Consider the following 23,797-nt stretch of genomic DNA (forward strand, 5'->3'; position numbering starts at 1 on the left):
TGCCCCCGCACCAGCCCCGGGGAAGGGCGGAGCGAGGGGGGCAGGGTGGGGCGGGATCATGGCGACGTGCGGGCGCAGGGATTGGCCGCCAAGCTCACGCCCCGCCCTTCTGCGAAGGGGTCTGGGAAGTCGGGTCTTCTGCGGGCCGGAGTCGCTGCCCACTTGCGGCTCCTCGCTGCTGGCTTTCTCCTTCCTGGTCCTTCTATAAGGTTTTACAGCAGCTTCCGGACCTTGAGAGAGACTAAGCAGTGAAACTGCAGGGACTGAGGCTGGAGATACCTGAGGGACCTCTGTGTGAGGGACAGGCTCCAAGCCTGCAGAAGTCTTTTGGCCTCCAGCCTGCTTCCCGTTCTTTTTTCTCCTGTCCCCCACTCCCCCACCCACCCCGAACTCTCTGTACTCAGTATCTCTCAGTCCTTAATGAAAGGAAATACAGCAAGATGAGGTATGCAAACGGGTGCTGGGTAACCAGATGTGTGAACCCGGAAGGGTTGAAAACAGTGGTACCACAAAGCCTTCTGTAGTTCGGTTCTGTCATTACTTCAGTGCTGTCTGGCAATAACAGGAAGAGCTTCCTTAGGGCTTTGTAAAACTCATCTTTCTTTTCGTTGGCCCAAGGACTTTGAATCAGAAAGCTGCTTTTCGATTAGACGGAGAAGCCTGTGAATCATTGAGTCAACCCCACGGCAGCCAGGAGGTGGGGATAAGGTCTTGGCTTTAACCATCACCTACAAGGCCTTAACTTGAGGGTGAGAAAGCTGCCCTTCTTTTAAACGCCTTCCTCAGTCAGTTCTTCAGTGCCTTTCCCATAGCCTTTAAAATTCTTTTTTTTTTTATGTTTTATTTATTTCTAGGAGAGAGAAAGAGACAGCGTGAGCAGGGGAGGGTCAGAGAGAGAGGGAGACACAGACTGAAACAGGCTCCAGGCTCTGAGCTGGCAGTCAGCACAGAGCCCGACGCGGGGCTCGAACCCACGAACCGCGAGATCATGACCCAAGCGAAAGTCGGACGCTTAACCGACTAAGCCACCCAGGCGCCCCTCCCATAGCCGTTAAGAGTGTGGGCTCTGGGATGGAATCTTGGTTCCTCCTATTTGCTGTGCAACCTTAGCAAGTTACTTAACATGTCTGGGAGAAATAAGGAGCAGTGTATGTAAGTTGTTCTTTTTCCTTTAATTTGTTTAGATTCAGTTCTACTATAGTTTGCCCTGATATGCCGTTAATAGATCCAAAAGAATCTTAGAAAAGAATTGAAGGACATCTAGCGGTTCTTATTTAAATCTTTTATTTTTCAGATGAGAAAACTAAGGTCCGAAAAACTGATAGACCCATGCTAGAAGTGCACGTGTTCTGATGTTCAGGTTAGTACTTTTTCTCTGGCTCATCCGTCCAGATTTCTTTCCCTGAGACCCTTGCTTGTGTCCTCTTCTCTCTTTCCCAGCCTGTGTATAGTTAATTGCCCAGTCTCACCGCCTTTCTTTCCACAACTACTGTAAAACAGGAAAAGGAGACCTTTCCAGAGGTCATAGTGTTCCAAATGGAAAGCAAAACAAAAACTCAAGATACCTTACCTCATTTTAATTTTATTGAAAAAAAAGTTTACTTGTATTGAAATGTTTAATGAGTAAGAAATAACTTAGCTTTTTCCATTGAGCAAAGGTAAGAAACCCTTCCAGAGATAGGTTCAGCCATAGCATGTCTAAGAAAATTACTGGCAGGAAGTAATAATGATATGAACAAAAACTAGATCAAGTCAGCCCCTCCCATCCTGTTGGGTATTTTCGAAAATAGCTGTTATTTGCATGAAAAGAGTACATAGTTATTCAAACAAATACAAAAAAAATCCACAGATAACCATTTTATAAAATGTTTGTTACATTCTTCCAGATATAAGGAATAAAAAACACATAAAGACATAAAAATACAATATTTCATAAACTGGATCTTATTATGTATATAGTTCTTTTCTCACTGAACAATATATCATGATTAACATCATTTTTAAAACTTGCATTGCCCATTAAATGGATGTACCATTATTTATCTAATCAGTTTTCTATTGATATTTTGTTTTTTTACCAAATTTTTAATATTATAAACAACTCTTTGATGGACTTCCTTATGCACCTACCTTTGCACAACTGTATCTCCTTGCACGGATTCTGAGAAGTGACATTAATGTCAGCCAATTCTTCAATGTTATCAACTAGAAAAAAGAAAGTTGTGGTTACTTTTGAAAAATGTATTTTATATATGAGACTCCCAGTGACTAGATTCTCCCATTTGAAACAAATAAATCTTGGACAGTATGTTTGTTTGTCTAGTGTGGTGTTTCAATAATGTGTGTTAAAGCTCGTTGGAGCAGAATAATGTGCGTTGAGGCTCCTTGAAGCAGGGCTTAGACACTGCTGGTTGTGTAAAGCAAAATGCTTTCTTCCTTACTAGCAGAACTCTGATTTTTTTTTTTTCAGGGTGATGGTGTGTCTAGTTAAAAATATTTACGTCTCCAGATTTTGATAAGCCATGGCTGGCCGTGTGACCCATCAATAAAATGAAAATGGATATTGCTAGGAGAGGCCCAATGTTTTATGGAAGAAATGCCCTTTTAGCCATTGGACCTGTACTTATGTTTTTTTCTTACCTGGAACAGTGACATGATGCTGGAGGTGGAGTAACCATATTTCAACCATAATAACCAAAGCCTCACAGTATTAATAGTGTAGGAAGCCAAAGGTTCCAGAGCTTGTGACTGCTTTGCAGGGCCAGCTGATTAGCTCTGGATGGCCTATTTCTAGATTTGTTGTTATGTGAGGGAAAATAAATCCCTCCTACTTAAGGTTTTGTTGTTTGGGTTTTCTGTTATACGCACTGAATACAATTCCAAATTGATACAAGATAGGACAAGTCATAATTTATTTCGCACTGTATGTAGAATTTTTTAATAGAGTGAAATAAAAATAAGGACACAAAATGGAAACAAACAGCAACCATAAAGAAACTACTCTCTAATACACTTAGTTTTCCTTAAAATACCTACATGTTATAATGAGATTAACAAATCATTTTGTAAGAAGTAGATTAACTTCTGTAAATTAAATTATATTCACTGATATAGTGGCTTTTAAATATATCCACAAGTTCTTTGATGCTTCTTCCTACAAAAGGTGGAACTGAATTTCTCTCTCTTTGAGTTTGGACTGTGTTTAGTGACTTGTTCTCATGAATAGAATGTAGAAATAATGTAGTGTGAGTTTATAGAGAAGATCATAAAGCATATGCCAGTTTTTTTCTTCTCTCTCTGGGATTGCTTGCTGAGGAAAGATGGTTGTCAAGTCACAAGACTCTCAGAGGCAACTTTTTTTTAATTTATTTTTTTTAACGTTTGTTCATTTTTGAGAGAGAGGGGGGAGGAGGGGCAGAGAGAGAGGGAGGCACAGAATCCGAAGCAGACTCCAGGCTCTGAGCTGTCAGCACAGAGCCCAATAAGGGGCTTGAGCTCATTGACAGTGAGATCATGACCTGAGCTGAAGTCGGATGTTTAAACGACTGCACCATTCAGGTACCCCTCAGGCAACTTTATAGAAAGACCCACATTATAAGTAATAAAGACTTCCGGCCGCTGAGGAACCAAGGACTCCTGACAATAGCCATGTGAGTGAACTTGGGAGCACATGTTCGAGCGCCCTAGTCAAGCCTTCAGATGACTGCATCCCTCATCAACATCTTTACTGACCTTAGGAGAGACCCTGAGCCAGATCCACTCAGTTAATCTGCTCCCAAATTCCTGGCCCACAGAAACTATAGCATAATATATGTTTGCTGTTATAAGCCGTGAAATTTTGGGATAAATTGTTATGCAGCAAAGATAACTAATACAGCTGGGTATAATAGAGCCTAGCACAATGGGTGCCACATTCGCAGGTGTTTAATGATTTGTTGTTTGAATGAATAAGCAATTCAATGAAGTAGAATATATCTTTTTCACTTTAAAGGGTTACATTAGGGGCACCTGGGTGGCTCAGTCGGTTGAGCGTCCGACTTCAGCTCAGGGCATGATCTAGCGGTTCGTGGGTTCCAGCCCCACATCGGGCTCTGTGCTGGCAGCCAGCTCAGAGCCTGGAGCCTGCTTCTGATTCTGTGTCTCCCTCTCTCTCTGATCCTCCCCTGCTCACGCACTCTCTCTCTCTGTCTCTCAGAAATAAATAAAACATTAAAAATTTTTAAAATAATATATAAATTAAAAATAAAGGGTTATATAAAATGCTGGTGTTATCTTTGATCCCTGGCATCTGTATTATATAAGGTCTTTGTACATGACCATAAAGAAATCACCTGTGAATCTTACTACAACATAAACATAGGTAACCCTGGGGGAAACATACAGTGAATGGAGCAGTGGAACCCTTGAGACTTACCACGGTCCCAGTTTTATCACTGATTAACTTAGAGGCCTGTGGCAAGTCACCTAAACTCTCTAAATCTCAATTTCCCTATCCATAAATTGGGGGGAAATAATCCCAACCTGCCTTAAAAGGTGATTAATCACATTATGTGTGACTATAATTGAAAAGCATTGACATTCTTTTAATTACATTAGGCTCATGAGGTCTATCCTATTTTATTTTCAAGCAATTAAGCATTAAATATTTTAGGTTTGTACACCATGAAGACTTTTCTTTCAAGAGGTGATAACTTATTACTGATTTTACTGTGTACATTTATAAAATATTAGCATCATTCATAGTAAGCAGTAAGATTTAAGAGGATGGCAGGAGGGTAGGTTATTATATGTCAGATCTCATTTTATTAGCCTGTTGAAAATTTATTGCACTTTAAAAAGAATACATAATTATGACTGCCTCCTTTTCCTTTTCATGAATTAATTTGTAATTGCGGTTGGGTGTGTGCCCCTCTTTGTGGTAATAGTGGTAGTTAAGCATACGTAGTAATAAACATACATTTAACCAATAATTTGGTCTAAGAGTTTATCTTAGAGCAAAATTGCACCCAACAGCAAGAAAATAAATGATAGAATATTTATCTTGCTCTTTCAGTGAGGAAGACTTGGGCACACAGGGAAGTCTTTATAAAATGGAACAACAGAGGTTACGCAGTTATCGATAATACGCAGTTTGGTGGATAACCCCAGAGGCGAATATGTGAAGATGAGTAAGATAGAGCTTTAGTGTAAGATTCAAGTTCTGGTTATATATTGGATGAATTATCTAAACTTCATAGTTTTGTTATATTGTTCTTTCTTGCTTTCTGGTCTTCTGTATGACCCCAAATCAGCTGTAACTACTGGCTTAACTAAATACCAGGTTATTTGGAGTTGTAGATGACCCCTGTACTTACCATCTTTATTAACTTGAGTAGGAAGAAGAACTCTAGAAAAAAAAAAGGACAGAGCTCTCTTTTGTGGAGAGAGTGTGCCTTTAAATAGGGCTTCTCGTTTCATATTGAAACTACCTGCCAGGGGGCACTTGGGTGGCTCAGTTTGTTAAGGACCAGACTCTTGATTTCAGCTCAGGTCATGATCTCATGATTCATGAGTTTTCACTCTCGCCCGTCTCTCTCTGCCTCTTCCCTGCTTGCTCTCTCTCTCTCTCAAAATAAATAAATAAACTTAAAAAAGAATAAAAATAAACCTTTTAAAAAAGAGAAGACAAAATACCTGTCAGGATAAAGTATTTTCATCATATGGAACTATGGAAAAGAGCATTTCCAAACAGTTTCTATTTCTCGCAGCTACATTTTCACAAAATCTGCCAAGATTTTGAGACAGTTGGAAAGGCTAGAGTTCTTTTCTAATTGATTGACACATAAAAGGAATAAAGGTGAAGAATGGAGCAGAGGAGGTGATAAAGGAAAAAAAGTTTAGGAAATACTTTTAACCTCACAGGAAGAGGACTCAGCATGTCTCACAACATATTAGCTTGAAAGCAGAGACTGCCATTGTCGCACTGAGTAACTTGTGTCATCTGGAGTAAGATTCTCAATTTATGAGATTGGGCTTTCTGGGATCACTTCCCCTGTGTTCCTCTAGTTCCCTGGAAGAAGAATCAGAATATTCCTTCATTGTTTTCCCTCGTGGATCAACAAAAGCAGAAAACGTTTGTTGTGAGTGGAATAGGTGAAGCTAGCTTTAGTTTAAAATGCTACGTTTGTTGTAAAGAACTAATGTCTTGCACATTTTAGCTGTATATTGTGACACATTTTTGTTCTTATTTCTTTTAAGTTGTATTTAAACATGTACAAATCTAAGAATGGATTGTGGTAGATACTTTGTTGGGTTTCTGGTTATCATCCATTGAGAAGTACCCTCTTCCTCATCCCTTTTCCTCCACTTCTCATCTACAGGTTGAGTCCCCATAGTTCTTTTTATGAGAGGACACTTTACCGCGGTTATAGCTGAGTGGATAGACATTGATCCTCAGAGGAATCTAAATGAGTCAGATTATCTGTTCTGGGAATTTGGAATTAGGAAAGAATTTTCATAGTTTCTGTTGCACATTAAAACTGTAATGCAAACATGGACTTGTAACCCAGGGTTGTAAACCCGAGATAAGGGAAATGTACTCTGGAGAGAGGAAGAGAAGTGAAGAGGACTGTCTGAAAAAGGTAGTGCCCCTGCTCTGTGGTACTCCCAGAGAGGGAGTGAAAGGGGAGACAGTCACTTTCTAGCTTTGCACAAATTTTCCATGGCGCCCATACTGCAAGTGGCCTGACTGCTCTTCAGATCTATGGATCCCTACATTGTATTCTCCTATTAAATTACACTTTATTTGTTATTAGTTTACATGGCTAATTTTTCCATTCATTTAACTACATTTCTAATAAATATAATTTTGTTTCAGAGAGATCTAAATAGTTCTTTTCATTAATAAGAAGTAAAAAGCATTGTGAAAGCTTTGGTCTGAAGAATAACATAAGGATTATGAAAAACATGCAAAAATTACAGTGTTTTGAGTAAGATACATAATGGCAGAATAGGAAATTCCAAGATCTCACTCTCCCACAGAAACATTGAAAAATAAGCAGAAATGGTCAGAACTAATCTTGTGAGAACTCTAGAAAACAGTTAAAAGTTTCAGCAAGTACTGCAGGGCCCTCTGGGTGACTCAGTTTGTTAAGCTTCCAACTTCGGCTCAGGTCATCCTCTCTCAGCTAGTGGGTTCAAGCCCCATGTCAGTCTCTGTGCCAACAGCTGAGAACCTGGAGCCTGTTTTGGATTCTGTGTCTCCCTCTCTCTCTGCCCCTCCCCTGCTCATGCTCTGTCTCTCTCTGTCTCTCAAAATTAATAAAACAAACTCTAAAAAAGAGTTTTTTTTAAAGTTTCAGTGAGCACCATATCAAGAAAAAGCACCTCAAAACAACAGAGTTTGTGGTCATTTTACTTGTCTTTCCTTCACTTTTTTCCCTGTATGGGGACAGTCTTAGAATGTCAGTAGTTTTAAAGGGGCAAAGTCTTAAGGCAGCAGTCATAATGCCACTGAAATCATAAAGAGGCAGAGTCTTCAAGTGTAGCACTAAAAAAATAGCTGCTGCCCGTCTTCCAGTGTGCCACTGTTCCTCTGGTTCTGAAGGGAGCAAACTGACCTTGTCCAGAGATTATTGTGTTGTCTGTTCTAATCTATCTGGGGGTGCTATGGACTGAATTGTGCCTCCCAAAATTTGCATTAACCCCCAATGCTATTGTAGGGCTTGTAAAGTTAAAAAAAAAAGTGATAAAAGTTAAATGAGGCCCTAAGGGTGACACTCTCATCCAGTAGAGCGGGTGCCCTTGTAAGAATAGACACCAGATCTCATTCTCTCTATCATGTGAGGACACAGAAGGCAGCTATCTGCAAACCAGGAAGAACCCTCATCAGAAAGTGAATTGGCTGGTACCTTGATTTTGGACTTTATATCCTCCAGAACTGTGAGAAATAAATTTCTGGTATCTAGGCCCTCTAGGCTGTGGTATTTTGTTATGGCCTGTTAGCAGACTAATATGAGGCAGCCTCTGATACAAGGTGTTCTGTCCTGTTTTGCCCAACTCAGAACTCAGGTGAAAGAGCTTAAAAACACTGAAAGGTGAATTGACAATCCTCAGACACCTGAGACAGAGATTACAGTTGAAATGTACAACAGACTGCCTAAGGCAAAAGCTAGGTAAAGTTTCTTTGGGAAATTAGGACATTCAGAAACAACTACGTATATGGGGGGATTTAGAAAGCCATGTGCATACTCAGGGCGAGACATTCTCTGATTTCACCAGAGAAGACTCTATGCTTTCACCTTGGGCTAATCCCTTGGTACAGTGAAATCTAGTAAGTTGATGGAGGGCCCTGGCTCAGAGCCACTTTGCAAAGTGTTCAAGGATATTTCTGATATGGGGCACCTAGGTGGCTAGTTCGGTTAGGCGTCCGACTTCGGCTCAGGTCATGCTCTCACGGTTTGTGAGTTCAAGCCCCATGTCAGGCTCTGTGCTGACAGCTCAGCACCTGGAGCCTGCTTTGGGTTCTGTGTCTCCTTCTCTCTCTGTCTCCTCTCCTGCTCATTCTCTCTCTCTCTCTCTCTCTCTCTCTCTCCCCCCCTCTCAAAAATAAATAAACATGTGAAAATTTAAAAAAAAAAAGGATATTTCTGTTACAACACTAGCTGAACATAAGCCAAGGAACAGAGACTGCAGTGACCACAATGACAAGGAATACAGTCTACAATAATAGTTTGGGAAGGACATTAAATCACCTGGCTCCTACAGCCTTCAACAACCAAAAAATAGAAAAGGAAGAACTTGACTTCTAGTTACCACATTATAATAGCCAAATGTTTAGTCTAACCAAAAATATTACAAGGCATACAAACAAGGTACAGCTAATTCCAAGGAACAAAACCATCTGTGAGGAATTACTAGACAAAGATTTTAAAACAGCTGTCTTAAATATGCTCCAAAAACTAATAGGAAAATGGACAAAGAACTAAAGGAAATGAGGAAAACAATGTATGAACAAAACTAAAATACTAATAAAGAAAAAGAATTCTGAAAAGGAACTAAAGAGAACTTCTGGAGTGGAAGAGCACAATAGCAACAACTTGGACAAACTGTTGGCTCTAAGACAAAACAGCTTTTATGTAGAAGATTCTGGCCTGGTCCCCCAGTAGGAATGGTGTCCCTGAACTCAAATCATAAAATTTGTCATCGTTTGGTGTGGTTTCGTGGAAAGATCTTGTGTTTTGGCTTAAGATCAGTGTGTTTGAAGCATAGCTATAAATAAAGGTAACCATGACTAGCATTGCTAACTGCAGTGGAGAAAGCTCTAAGAAGGAAGAACTCAGAGTTTAGGACTTATTTAATTTCTGATGCTTGCTTAGTATCATATCGGGCACTATAGTGAACACTTCACTCACTGATTTATTTTCATCTTCACACCGACCCTCTGAGGAGGTGTCATCAATCGGTAAAGAAACTTGTTTCCAAAATGTTCTCCTGCCACTTCCCGCTCCACCCCACCTCTAAGCAACCACTGACCTGATTTCTGTCACTATAGATTAGTTTGCAGTTTCTAGAATTCTATAAATGGAATTTATATAAAGAGCACAATGTGTGCTCTTTTTATCTGGCTTTTTTCATTCAGTGCAATTACTCTGAAATTAAACCATGTTGTTTTGTTCATCAATAGTTCATTCCTTGTTAACGCTGAGTCGTGCTCCATTATAAGGATATACCACAATTTTTGTATCCATTCACTCACTGATGGACATTTAACCCAGTTGTTTCTGACCCTAAACCCCTGCTACACCCTCGCTTACTATGTGGTCCTGGGAAGCCTAATTTTTCTCTCTGAGCCTCAGTTCTTTTCATTGTAAAATGGCAATAGTATTTCTCCCCCACAGGATTGTTATTAGTGAGAGAGAATGCCAAACACCTACTACTGTGCCTGGCATAGTGGGTGCTTATAAATACCTGTTTTCTCTAGGAAAGAAATATCTCCAGAAGGAAATGAGAACAAATAGAATAGTATTGTCTTTCTGGAGTCTTTCTTCCTGCATTTTCACCTCATTATTGAAGATTTCTCACTGTAATTTTCTCTGCTTATCTCTTATCAGGACCCCATGAATATATTGTTCCCCTTTTCTCTCTAATCCAAATATGAACACAAACACTTTTTCTTGTTCTCATACCATGGTTGAAATAGAGTGATGTTTTCACAAAAATTAAGGGATAAATTAAAAGAGTATAATTACATAAAACCAAGCAGTGTCAAGGCTCACAGATGCATGCTTCTCTCCCAAATAATCCCAGCAGGGTAAGTCGAAGAGCTTTGGGTTTTTTTTTTTTAACATAATTTTGGATTTTACAGGAAAGTTGCAAAAATAGTATAAAGAATCTTGATACACCCTTTTCCTTCATTATTGCTTTACAAATTTTTTTTTTTTGCTTTACAATTTTGACAGTTCAAGACTCTTCTCTTATTTTCTTGCCTCCAAAACTTAGGCTAATAGTGGCTTCGACAGAATTAACTTAGTATGAGAACAAATATAACAACCGTTAACAATTTCAAAAATTGCTTACTGAATACCTGATAAGATCCAGACTACCTACTGATGTTTAACTTGGATCCTCTACTACTCTAAACTCTGTAAGGCCAGGACTATTATTATAACCACTTAATAGATTAAGATATTGAGACAGAGAGCTTTAGCATATGGCCCACGGTCACACGGATCTTATGGTGCTGAATGCAAATAGAATGAAACCAAACAGATTCCTGGATCTGGGTTTTTAATGCTAATTTTAAAAATCTAGTGTCAGCAAACTACAATGTTTAGGGTAAATCCAGCCCACAAAAGAGCTTTATATAGTCCCAGATCTGCTTGTACAAGGATTGCCATTCTCTCACACAGACAGATGGGCGCAACCTGGTCTAAACTACTTCCTAACCTGCCTTCTGTTTTTCAGTTATTTGGCCGTTTTCTCTCACTAAGTACAGTGATTTCTTGCATTGCTCACAGAAAAACACGTCTGACTGAGTTCTAACCCACTGACACCATTTTGTCCTTTTACTGAAGGTCTCACTTCTAAAGGAAAGGTTAATCTTCACAAGGCTTGGGAATTCTTGGGACATTTTATGATGATTTACCCCAGATACTTTAAATAATAAAAAATGATACTGGACATGTGATTAAAGGCAGTAAACCTGAGGTGAATGCTGTAATTGCTTTGCTCTGATCCTCCTTCAGGGCTGAAGGATTTTTTCCCCTTGCTATCTATTGGAAGTGCTGCCTGCAGCCAAGCCCAGCCCTTTCAGGAAACTGCCTCAGGTGCAAACACCCGCCTTAACTCCTGGTCACAACTCCTCTCTGGGCACCCACAAACAATGACTGATCAACATAACGGTGTGGAAACCCAGCCTCCCAACCTCAGCCTGTAATATTCCCTAGGGCCACTGCAACATTACAGTCTTCCATTGAAAAACTACACAGCTTCTTCCTCTGCACAGTCCTGCTTCCTTCTCTTCTCTCAGGCATTGATCTCAAAAGCAGTTCCTAATGAATTTTATGTATGCTGATCTCTATTTCAGAGTCTACTACCTGGGGAGCCCCCTCTCCCCCACACACACCAAGACAAAACCTAAAGCAAGAAGAGAGTTGTTTCTCAACCCCTTTGAAATTCAAGCTCTTTTTTTAAGTAGCTAAGGTCAATAGGTGACATAATTTTGAGTGACTTCTGCCTACCTAGAGTGAGTTCTTCATGTATTAACATCATGTTCCATGTGAGAAATGAAGACAAATGGACCCAGTGCAACCTGTCCACAAATGAGCCCATAATCATTTCACCATGCTGTTGAATATTGATTTGGACAATTACTGTTTTTAAATTTTTCACATTTAATCAGAGGTAGAATTTTGAAATATTTTCAGTATGTCATCTCTCTTTATGACCATGTTTGCCTTAGAGTAAACCTCAAAAAAATACTTGCTTGCATACATATTGTAAGAACACTTGAAAGATCACATACAAGAGACAGTTTCCTTTTTTTTCTGATGTTTTTCAAATGTTTCCATGGTGACACAACCTGATAGAGTAGTAGATATTAGATAAAATGTGTTCTAATCCTTGCTCTGTTACTTACAAGCTGCTTTTTGAGCCTCATGATTCTAACCTATAAAAGAGAGGTAATGGTGCCCATCTTTCAGAATGATTGGGTTGGTAAAATGAGGGAATATTTGCACAGGGCCTACTATATTCAAGTATTTAATAAATGGTAGCTATTTTAACAAGTATAATAATGATATAAGTGGATTGGCTAAAAACTTTTAAAGGAAATATCTTTTCAACAATTATTTCAATTTATTGCCACATTTTGAGTCCCCTAGTAGTAAATATTAGTTGGAAAACAAAGATATTTACTGTACAGATTTCTATACTGAAATGTACATTAATGATCTTCATCCAAGTGTCAGTTATCTCTAGGGGCACCTGAGTGGCTTAGTTGGTTGAGCTTCCGACTCTTGGTTTTGGCTCAGGCCATGGTCTCAGGGCTTAAGGGTTTGATCCCCACGTCAGGCTCTGTAGCTGGCAGCTCAGAGCCTGCCTAGAATTCTCTTTTGCTCCTTCTCTGTTCCTGCCCTGCTCATGCTGCCTCTATCTCTCTCTCAGTATAAATAAATAAATAAACTTTAAAAAAGGAGGAGGAGCAATTATCTCTAAAGAAAAGGAGTTGGAATAAGTGATTTCTGAGTCTTTTTTTTTTTTTTTTTTTCAGCAGTTAAAGCCTCAAGAGTCTATGGATTAGGATGACCCTCCAAAAATAGAAGCAACTATTTCTGGGAATTTGCATCTCTGTCTGTTGAGGGTGGCTGCATGTCAACAGAATTCTAAGTCTTCTTGACTAATAGTCTACTTGCAAATAATTCAGACCTTCAATCTGTTATACCATTGTCTGTACAAAATGCATGTCAGTGTACAAGTAGTCAGTAATGATTAAATTATTATAGAAATGGAAGTGACTTTCCTGTATTTAGCACTAGCTTTACTGTTGCTTAAACTCTATGTAAATTGATTATATATTATGGCTCATTATTTTTCTCTCAATACTAATTTCTTCTGCTGATCAGGTTATTTATACAGAGAGGCAGTTCTGCCCAAACAGAAGGGAAGAAGTCACCTGTTAATACTGTCCCCCTAGGACTGGCTTCTCTGATATGATTCCTGCAGCTCCCTTACATTTTTGGACTCGTACTTGGGCCCGTGCCCTCTATTTCATCTTTTGTCTCTGGAATGAGTTGCATATATATGGCCATCCTCTAGAACCTATTTAGAGTCAAGACTTACCTCTACTTTGAGTTGCACTTGTCTTCTCTTATTGAGTGGATCCGGGCTAGCAGACACATATGACCATCTTTATTTTCCTCCTTTTCTAACTATCTGTCTCTACACCCATCTTTTTACTTCTTGCCTAAGAAAAGGAGTCTGATCTCCTTTCTTATAGAAAACAGGGAAGCATTTTGTCTCTTTCCCTACCCTACTTCAATGATTTAATAGAAGTACTAGAACACTGTCAATCAAGGTAATGTTACTTACTCCCTTATACATTGGACTTTTGTCAAGGATATAAATGATGGAAGAAAATAGCAGGGGCTAGGAGTTGAGGGTAGAAAGTGGAAGGTGAGTAAAGAGGTAACACTTTACAGCTAAAGCCTGAAATATCTAAATGAAAGGTGAAGGTGATATGCAGAAACAATAGAAACTTCCAGGGATGCCTGGGTGGCTCACTCTGTTAAGTGGCATACTCTTGATTTTGGCTCAGATGAAGATCTCATGGTTGGTTTGTGAGATTGAGCCCCTCAACACATGGTTTGTGTGCTGCCAGCACAAAGCCTGCTTGAGATATTCTCTCTTTCACTCTATCCCCTTCCCTCTATCTTCCTCTCCCTCTCCTCCCTCTCCCCCTTTCTCTTTCTGCCCTTCCCCTGCTAGTGCATGCACATGCCCACAAACTCTCTTTTTCTCTCAAAATAAATAAACATTTAAAAACAAAAGAAAGAAAATCCAGAGTTCAGGAGAATCAGAACTCCAGTCCTTATGAGGAGAGGGGAATTTGTCCCCAGTATAAAATGTAGAAAGATAATGGGGGCAAGAAAGACACACATGTAGGACAGGAAGGAGTTAAAGGAAGGAATAGGGATCAGGACATTTAGCTAATTTTGCTTCTTAGGTACCAATTGCCTTTTATAGTGTCACTGCCTTTTATCTTTTAAGTACACACATATCCCCCCCAACTTAGAACATGGGTGAGTACAAATCTCCCTAGAGTGTGAGAAAGGAAATAAGAAGAGATGTTGTACTCCACAGTTTACCCAGCTGATGACTGAAAAGCCAATTCTCTTCTTCTACTGTATGTTAAATACGTCTTTGTAAAGTGTTGTGATAATGTTTTAACACTGTGTCTGTTGAAAAATGCATACTTCAAATTGGATCACCTTAAAATGAATTTTGGGGATACAGCTCACGTGGAGACAGGGGACTTTTTCTAGTTTACTAACATTAACTATCTAGATGTTGCAGATAAGGAAAATTCCGGTTAAAAAGTGACTTGTAAAAGGCATTAGGATCAAACTGAACTAAAATTATAACTTCATGCACCCACATTCAATCTGTGAGCCTTCTTTTTCTACTGGGTCTCTAGGGAGCCTTGAAGAGGTTACTGGTGGAGGAGAGGGGGCAGTAGGGACCGGAACAGACTAACCACAGTCTGACTAAAAGATCGCTTTCTTTTCCTTTCTCTCTCTCTTCTGCTTTGCATTTCTATTTCCCTTCCCATCTATTTCTTTCCGCTTCCTCCCCCTTCCTCCCTCCTTCTGTTTTCCTGTTGGGGGTGGCAGTATGGTTGCAGGGGTTGTTTTTCTCTCCCTTTTCTTTGCTTCCTGGTCTTTCACTGCCTTCAGTGTTTGGTCTGCCTCCTTTCAGTCTCTTACTTTTTATTTTTCGTTCTTGTTTTTATATCTGCCCTTCCTAGTTATTACTCTCATTAAGAGAAAAGTTTAGGTTCTTAACTCTTTCTGGCTCTGTGCTAAGCATTATAAAAGGGCAATTATATAGGCAGTGTCTGACGCCTCTAGTATACAATCTACTGTGAGTCCCAGCTGTGATTTTATAACACCCTCATGATTCCTGACATATTGTTTGTTTCTCAGTCCCATTAAAAATCTGGTGATAGCAATGAACTACCTCCTTCCAGAAGTGCCTGAGTCATGGACATACCCATTCTGCATGCAATTTCAGAACGTTGAAAAAAAAACCCTGAACCCCTTAAGATTTTATGACTTCAGATCAAGAACCCCGCTGGTTGTTTCAATACATTTCACAAATGTCACACAGTTTGAGATAGGAATCTGAAAACATCATAAAACTTAATTTTAATTCATTTTGTTAAGAATACCAACAAGCTATATTTTGTGTGGTGGGAGCAGTAACAGGGGAAGTAATGTTATCAAATTACAAGTAGACTGTAACATGATCCACAAAGAATAAACATTCATGGAGCACTGCCCCCCACATACATAAGTATATATAAAATCTTACATGATACAGCTGCTATAAAAATTATGTATATGTACACATATATACAAATATATGTGTGTGTATAATAAAGGATGTATAATATAAAATTTTATACGTATATTAAATTTTCACAACAGCTGTATCATGTATGATTTTCACTGAGATAAGGAAATTGAGGCTCAGAGAGATCAAATAACTAACTGAAGTCACCTGTTAGATATAGATAAGGATTCTAACCCACATCTAACTCTAATGACACCTTGGAGGATAATTTCTTCTTTGTCTCTTCTGTTCAGCACAAAACTTAGGGCATAGGAGATATTCATGGAAGGTTGGAATGTTGGTTGAATTAAACCAAACTGTCAACTACAGAACCCCTGCAGTGGATGCTGGAGTCTTGAGGCCACTCTCCCCACCTCTAGTCCCCATTTAGTTTCATTTCTTTAGAGAAAAGGAAGGGGGGGGGGGCGCCTGGGTGGCTTAGTCGGTTAAGCGTCCGACTTTCGCTTAGGTCATGATCTCGCGGTTCGTGGGTTCGAGCCCCGCGTCGGGCTCTGTGCTGACTGCCAGCTCGGAGCCTGGAGCCTGTTTCAGTCTGTGACTCCCTCTCTCTCTGACCCTCCCCTGCTCACGCTGTCTCTCTCTCTCTCTCTCTCCTAGAAATTAATAAAACATTAAAAAAAAAAAGAGAAAAGGAAGGAGGGGCATTTTAATAAGTTCGGGGGCACCTGGGTGGCTCAGTTGGTTAAGTGTCCAACTTCAGCTTAGGTCATGAACTCGCGGTTTTATCAGTTCAAGCCCCACGTCAGGCTCTGTGCTGACAGCTCAGAGCCTGGAGCCTGCTTTGGATTCTGTGTCTCCCTCTCTCTCTGCTTCTTCCCCTGCTCCCACTCTCTCTCTCTCTCTCTTTCAAAAATAAATAAATATTTTTAAAAATTAAAAAAAAAAACCAAATTCTGAAGAATAGAGGGAGTCTGCAAAGAGAAATATAGTAATTTCCCTCTATTCATCAGAGAAATAAGGCAGTTCTAGCAGTGTGAGGGTAACAGGCTTGAATGTGCCAATTTTCATTTGGAAGGGATTACTGCCAAGTTAATACAATATTAACTTGCGGAAACCAGTTTTGATTTAGTAAGTCCTCTGAACATTAAAAGAGGCATTCTGACTGAAGTTCCTGAAATATAGAGAACAATTTGAAACATGCCTAGAAGAAAAATACAGCGATTGTAGCATAAGGAAGTTCTCAAATGAAAGTCTGATTTTAAAGGAAGAAAAATCCCATTGATTGAATAAATTGTTCAATAAGTTGTTCGGAATATATATGTACATACTCTATCTGAGGTTAGCTAATGAAGGAAGCTGTAATTTGAAGAGAAGTTGGTGGGGAAAATGAAAGCAATGTCAGAATGTGGACAACTCTGAGATGGGGACTGATTATAAAAGAATACTTCTAGGAAGCTAAATAAACACTTAACAAAGTTGAGGAGAACTACTTAGGAAGTAACTATAATCTTAGAAGCCAGTCAAGACACTGCAATAATGAAGGATCAGTGACTATGTTTGTTGGATTGATAGTATCATAATTTAAAAATAAGCCCATTTTGACTTCAGGCCAGGGCAAGTTCATGATGCATTGTTTGTTTGTTTTTATTATTTTTTTAAGTATTAGGATTTTTGCTTTTATGAAAAAAAGTAAAGAACAAAAATGGCAATTAGTGTTTATAAAGTAAGTATCCGAGGGGTGAGAGTGGCACCCCGAAGCTCCTTGCCAAGGAACTACACTTAGCACCTCAGCCTCAAACTGCCATAGCTTTGAATTGTATCCATGAGCATCTGTGCTTTATCTCAAATTATTCTGTGCATTCATTAGCAAGATGTGCCTTAAAGGTATCAGAAAAGCCTAAGAGAGGTTATTTTTTTGGGTTTGGGAACTCTAAAAAGTTTTCCATGTAAGTTATACTAATTACTTCCTCACTTTATGTCATTTTGGTTTACGAAAGCTTTCATAGTTTCAGATAGTAAATGAAAACCTGTACAGTAATTGCCAAGATACACTCCAAAGGAGAGAGACTCCCTCCTGGAATGGAATTCTCAGCATGTTGAATATTGCGAGAATAACAGTGAAAAGGAAAAGATTCCAGGTTCCAGTTATAGGTGCATGGAATAAGAAGAGCACAGCTACCCACTCTGGCATATGGAGAGATCAGAAGGCACTGCTGTGGCTTAAATGCTGAAAGAACTCAGAAATATCTAATAAAATTCCTGTCCTAATGAAAATGCCCCTGTGAAGAGAATTCAAACTGAGTGGGACAGGAACTCTTAGGGCAAAGTGTAGAAAAGGATCAAACACTTTGGGGGAAGATAGGATTCCAAAGATGGCAGATCTCAGAAGTGGGTATGACTGCACAGAGAGGCTATTAATATCTTTATTTGCATCTTTATCTACCTATGTTCTTGGTGATAACAATAGAGGAGAGAGCTCTCAAGCAGTGAAGGTAGGAAAACTACCATAGTGCATCTCCATTCCCTACAAGGGAATCACTTCTAAAGACCTGGAATATTTGGTTTTGTTTATATATGAACAGAAAATGATATTGTCAAGCACTAAATATACTGTTATTTTTCAAAATGGGCTAAATGATGAAATAGTGGATAATTAATATATTCTAGAAAATATACAACAAAAACCAGGTGAAAACCAAATAATAGAATTATCTAAAAGAACTTAGAAAAACAAAAATTATAAAAGGACAGCATACATCATACTTTGGAAACTGAGAAACAAGGTGGCTAAGCATCAATTGGGAATTAATAGGATTCCAAACTGGGCTCAAGTCACCGTGAGGGCTGCTGTCTTTCCAGCTCACCCTTAACTTACAAAGTGTGCCCCTTTTTGGTCCCAGTTGAAATCTATAATTCCCCTTTTTGATGCATGGCTCTGAACTTTAGTTTTCTCCAAACCCCTTGAATCTGAAAAGTTTTGCTCAAATTCTTACCTTTTCAGCTACTATTCTCAGATTCCCTTATTTTCTGGAGCAAGGCCCCATAAATCCTCACTGCCTTAGTAAGGATTCTTCAAATGCCTTCACATTGTTCTGAGACAACCTAGTCCACCATGGTCAGAAATAGAAATTGGGAAATAATACTTTACAAAGGAGGAAAAAGAGGAAAGAAAGAAAGAAAGAAAGAAAGAAAGAAAGAAAGAAAGAAAGAAAGAAAGAAAGAAAGAAAGAAAGAAAGAAAGAGAAAGAAAGGAAAGAAAGAAAGAAAGAAAGAAAGAAAGAAAGAAAGAAAGAAAGAAAAAGAAAGAAGTCAAGAGAAAAATGAGAGCTATAGAAGATAGGAAAGAAGATCCAACATAAGTGTAATATATGTTGGAGAAAGTAAATTAAAGCAATAGAATAAGACAAATGCAAAATTCCATAATACAAGAATATTTTCTTAAAAAAATTGGAACATCTATTATGAAAGATCGACCCATTTATCTTGGAAAATGAACCCAGAATTGTAAACACTAAGACATAGTCTTGTAAAACTAGACAATAAAGAATACACTCTTTGGACATCCAGGTATAAAGACAAAGCTACATATAAAGAAAAAATAAAATCACATTTTTGTCATATTTATCCAACAGCATAAGATAATAGAGCAGCATATTTAAGATACTCGAGGAAAGAAAACATGAAACAGTGATTTTATACACATGCAAATTTGCTTTTAAGTATAAACTACAGAAAAACAAAGCAGTTGTGAACATGCAAGAACTCGTGGAATATTTTTCCCTGAAAAATCTACCTATAAAATAAGAAGATTTAAGCAATCAAGAAATCATAAGAAATGCTTCAGCTAAATTTCAGGAGCACGTAGCTTGCCAATAAATATTAATTGAAAAAATGGATAGATGTATAGATACACGGTTTAAATAATAAATTTATTAATATTTGTTAATTTCAAGATATACCTGGTAGGGAAAGGAAAGAGCCATCCATATTGGTAGTTACCTGAAAGGTAGAAATGTGAAGTCAGAGAATGTTAGTTCTCGGGAAATTTTATATCAAGACAAATCAACTGTCTCAGAGTGATTTGCCCAAGATGCACAAATGGCCCATAGTTGAGCCCAGAAACAGATCAGCATTCTCTGAAACTTACTGAATTTCTCTTTAGAAACTCATTTGCTGACAAAGTATAAACCTATAAATAGCATTATTCATTTTTCCCCTAATCCGAATTAATCCTCTTCTCTATGTCCTATAGTAAAATGTTTCTTGAAGACTAGGCCATAACATTTCTTTTCATTAACTTAAAGTTTATAGCAAAAATATGTTTATTATAGAAAAATTAGAAAAAATTCTTATAATTCCAACACCCAGAATAAAACTATTATCAGCTACAAACATTTTTGTCTGCCCTTTTTAGACTTTTTCATTATTTGAACTAATGTACAATGGTGTCTAAAACAAAACTAGAATCAAAAGATCACATTGTTTTATAGTCTTTTTCATGATATGTCTGATAATCAGTCATATCATGATCATCTTTCATTATCAATAAATATAAAAGTGAACACAAGAAAAGTCTTTTAAATACTTTAAAGTAGATCTTATATCAATAGAAATATAAATTCTAATGTTTACCGTATATTTTGTTCTCCTGAGTATTACATGATTTCCATTCATTCAGTGTCATTTATAAGTAGTGTAACTTTTGTCCCTAAGTTATGTTCTCCCTTTATATTTAGTTGGCATAAATCTTAAACTTGCCAAGCTGATTAGTTACAGTTCCTTAGGTCCTCCTGAAACCTGGAGTCAGTATCATCAGGTGGGATTTTTTTCCTTGGATGGGGAAAAAGAGAGGAAACAAAACAACTATATGCTGAGGGGGAAGTAGCTATGAGTAATAAACTGGAAGTAATTATGTTTGGCCATTTCAATCAGGCCTCTTATGGAGATGCCATAATCAGCTGTGGCTCTGGGCAAGAAGGAGCCCTCTTTTTATGGCCTAGGGCTGAAGAAGTCTGGAGAATCTACAGAGATCAGCCCCAGCTGGCAACTTGGAGGCCGGGTTACAGGAGCACAACTCAGACCCTCTTCCTTTGTTAGTTCACCCCATATCATACCAAACATACTCATTATCTCACCAAGATATTCCCATATAACTAGATGAAGGTTTAGCAGCAATTGACTGCTTGACTTGATATCACCTTTAGATATTTAATTCAGTATTCATTAAGTCCGATTTTTCACTTTTTTTCCTTTTGTATTGCAGGCCAATACTTTCTTTTCTTTTTCAGGCATCAGACCATTTTGCAGGCCCTTAAAATGCTTGTGGGTCTGGATACTGTGCTTATAATGCCCAATGCAATGGATAGGCAGGTCCTGTGACCCTCACTTTGGCCTCTGTCCCTCTATTGCATTAGCTGCTGGTGCTGGTGCTGTTGTTGGATTTTGTTTTGTTTTGTTTGTAATTCTTTTGGTCATTGTTTTTATTTTTCGTTGTTGGTATTCTTATTATTACCACTGCTGTCATCTCATATGAGAGATGTTTAGCCCCCTGTTCTCCCCCATCTATGACTTTCTGTGGTTATTTGGGTTGTGTCATTGTCTAAGTTTACAGGTGATGGTGGCTTTTTTTCCTACACATTCGCACACCTCTCAGTATTAAAGATTCCTTTTTTTTCCCCATGGGTTGTTTTGAAAGGCAGAGTGTCCAACAAGAGTCCAGTACCTCTTGAAACACTGGTTGGTATCTTTCTGATAGATTTTGGGGCTGTCTTCTAGGCTCTTTATGCTGGCTCAGTGTCTGTATATTGTTATCATTATCGTTGTTGTTTTTATCCGATATCCTTGGCTCTTGGCTCTGCCGCCCAAAACTCAGTCCTGTTCTACTCCACAAACAGGTACCCAGAACTCTTGCTTACATCTCACTTACCAGGACCTATTTAATTGAGATCAGAAAAGAGGCTGGGTCCATAGGGCAAGATAAACAAGGGTTTTGGAATTAGGCAGACCTGGGTTCAAATCCCAGCACCACTACTTGCTAGTTTTATTACTTAGATCAATTACAAGACCTCTCTGTGAGAGAGTTTTAGCATATGTAAAATTGATAAGTTACTGTCCACCATCAGTGCCCTCCTCCAGTTTTGAGGATGAAATAGGATACTGGATTTGCCTGGTATGAAGTAGATACCCTCAAATGTTAGTTTCCACCTATATTTTATATATTTAAATTTGCATGAGTTTAGATTTACACCTTCGTTTCCTTCTTTCTCTTTCACTATTGCAGTTCAGGGGTTGCAACAGAGTTATGAATAACAGTGATTTCAAATTTGTTTTACTACCATATTTGAAAAGCAGAGATGATCATTTTTCAGCTAATAATATATCACTATTACGTAGGTGAGCCCATCATCTCATTTTGTATTCCTACTTCGGCGATTGCTTTTCTTGGAACCATTTGTTTCTATGTACTTGACCTTGACTCACTTTCTGATTTATTTATTACTTAACATAACCATTAGCTTGTTCGATTACCTTTAATTAAGTTGTATTGGTTCCTGAACATGGAAATGCCCTTGTTTCTTGGTTGGCCAAGCTCCACCTTTGCTGAGTATGACAATTCAGTCAACTCATTTTGCCCTTTACAATGTTAAAAAACAAAATTCAACTGAGTAAATTTGAAGATGTAATTGGCTTTATTAAACGATTCGTGAATCAGGCAGCATCCCATCTAGGAAGTAGAGGGGCTCTCAGAAGAGTTCTGCAAAATGTAGGGTTTTCATAGGAAGGAGGTGGAGCAAGAAAGTTATAAGCAAAAGAAAAGAAAAGATTGTTTCAGGCTAGTTCACCTTCCCTTAGGGAGAAGGACAAGACAGCTTATTATGCAGATTACCTCATGTTCCTTTGGGCAGAGGGGATAGAGAAAGCCCAGACACATTGCCTTATTGGTGCTCATCAGAAAATTCCTGACCGACCTGGTTAAGACTCATCCTTCTCTGGGAGGTTGAAATTGCAATTAGATTAGTTATTAAACCCTGTTTATTGACTTGGGGGGCCTTAACCTAAGTGATGCCATTTTGAGCCTGTGGTTTTCTTTTTAAAAATAATAAATGTGATACTACTGTCCCTAGAAGAAGCATCAATTAAAAATATGTTTTAGTGCAATCAGCATTTTAATGACAGTATCTATTTTTAAAAATGAAAACGATTGTTTCTTTAATTGGTAAAAAGCCCATTTATACTGTAGCCTTTAACACAAATGTTCAAGAAACCAACATATTAGATTTGATACTATAAGTTTCTCTTTAAGTGTATACATTCTTATGACATAGCTCTATAACTTATAATTGATTAAAATAAACATGGTCTCCCTGTTAAGCCCTTGGTCAAAAACCAAATCTTCTCTCATTATTGCTTGTATGAAAAACCCTAATTCAATTACATCAGTATGACTTCTAGCACCATTTCAATTTCCCCCATGTTCAAATAATAGAATTGGCAAGGTGGTGGCCCACTCAAGAAAAGAGGGGCAGGTGCTTGAAGGAGAGGAGCAGACACACAGTCACTCAGACACACTCACACTCACACCGTTGGTAGAGAGCAAAAGAAACTCTTTGTCCTTCAAAGCTTCTAAATTCTGGTCCCTTTTACTTCTTAGGGAGGATAAACTGGCTCTTCTAAGTTCTGGGCCCTTTCTCAAAGGTAGTATAATTCTGTTTTTAGAGAAATAGGAGGTCTATTATGGCTAAGGGTCTAAAGGAGAGGGGGTGGGGTGTCCTGGGGATTAGCTGAGGCCTAGAAAGTGTCAGGATTTGTGCACAATGAAAGAAATTGTGCTTCAAGTCCCATGTGGTGACCAGATGAGGAAGCCTGCCCAGCCCTGTGTTCTTGGGGTCACCTACCGAGGTAGAAGGATGTCTTCATCAGGCAGGAACTGCATGAAAAAGACCCCAGAAGTTTCATGTCTTCTTTGTAGGGTATTCAGTCCCCCTGGTCCCCGTGACCTGCCATGGGGCTCCTCCCAGACAACTCTAGCATGCTCATCAGTAAACTCCCTGGAGACTTGTGCTCATCAGGGATGGCTGGCAGCTCTGGTAGTCATTCCACAAATATTATGATATGCCAGGACCTTGGTCTGGGGCTAGGCTTTTGAAAGGGAGAGGACAAACCTAAAAAGGTTCATAACCTCTCCCCTCCTGTTTTTCCCCTGAATTATCTTTCTTCCTAGAACTCAATCACGTTCTTAAAAAGT

General features: G+C 38.7%; 1 long non-coding RNA gene across 3 annotated transcripts; it reads left to right on the forward strand.

Moving 5' to 3' along the window:
• Nucleotides 1–144: 144 nt before the first annotated feature.
• LOC144232492 (uncharacterized) lies at nucleotides 145–12,990 on the forward strand. Of its 3 annotated transcripts, XR_013335408.1 has the most exons (4): nucleotides 145–445; nucleotides 619–749; nucleotides 1,295–1,360; nucleotides 12,752–12,990. It is a non-coding gene; the product is annotated as an uncharacterized LOC144232492 (long non-coding RNA). The 3 variants fall into 3 exon arrangements; XR_013335406.1 differs by lacking the exon at nucleotides 619–749; XR_013335407.1 differs by lacking the exon at nucleotides 145–445 and having other exon boundaries at nucleotides 470–749.
• Nucleotides 12,991–23,797: the final 10,807 nt, after the last annotated feature.

Source organism: Crocuta crocuta, unplaced genomic scaffold, assembly GCF_008692635.1.
Source record: "Crocuta crocuta isolate KB4526 unplaced genomic scaffold, BGI_CrCroc_1.0 scaffold14, whole genome shotgun sequence".
In the NCBI taxonomy this organism is placed as follows: domain Eukaryota; kingdom Metazoa; phylum Chordata; class Mammalia; order Carnivora; family Hyaenidae; genus Crocuta; species Crocuta crocuta.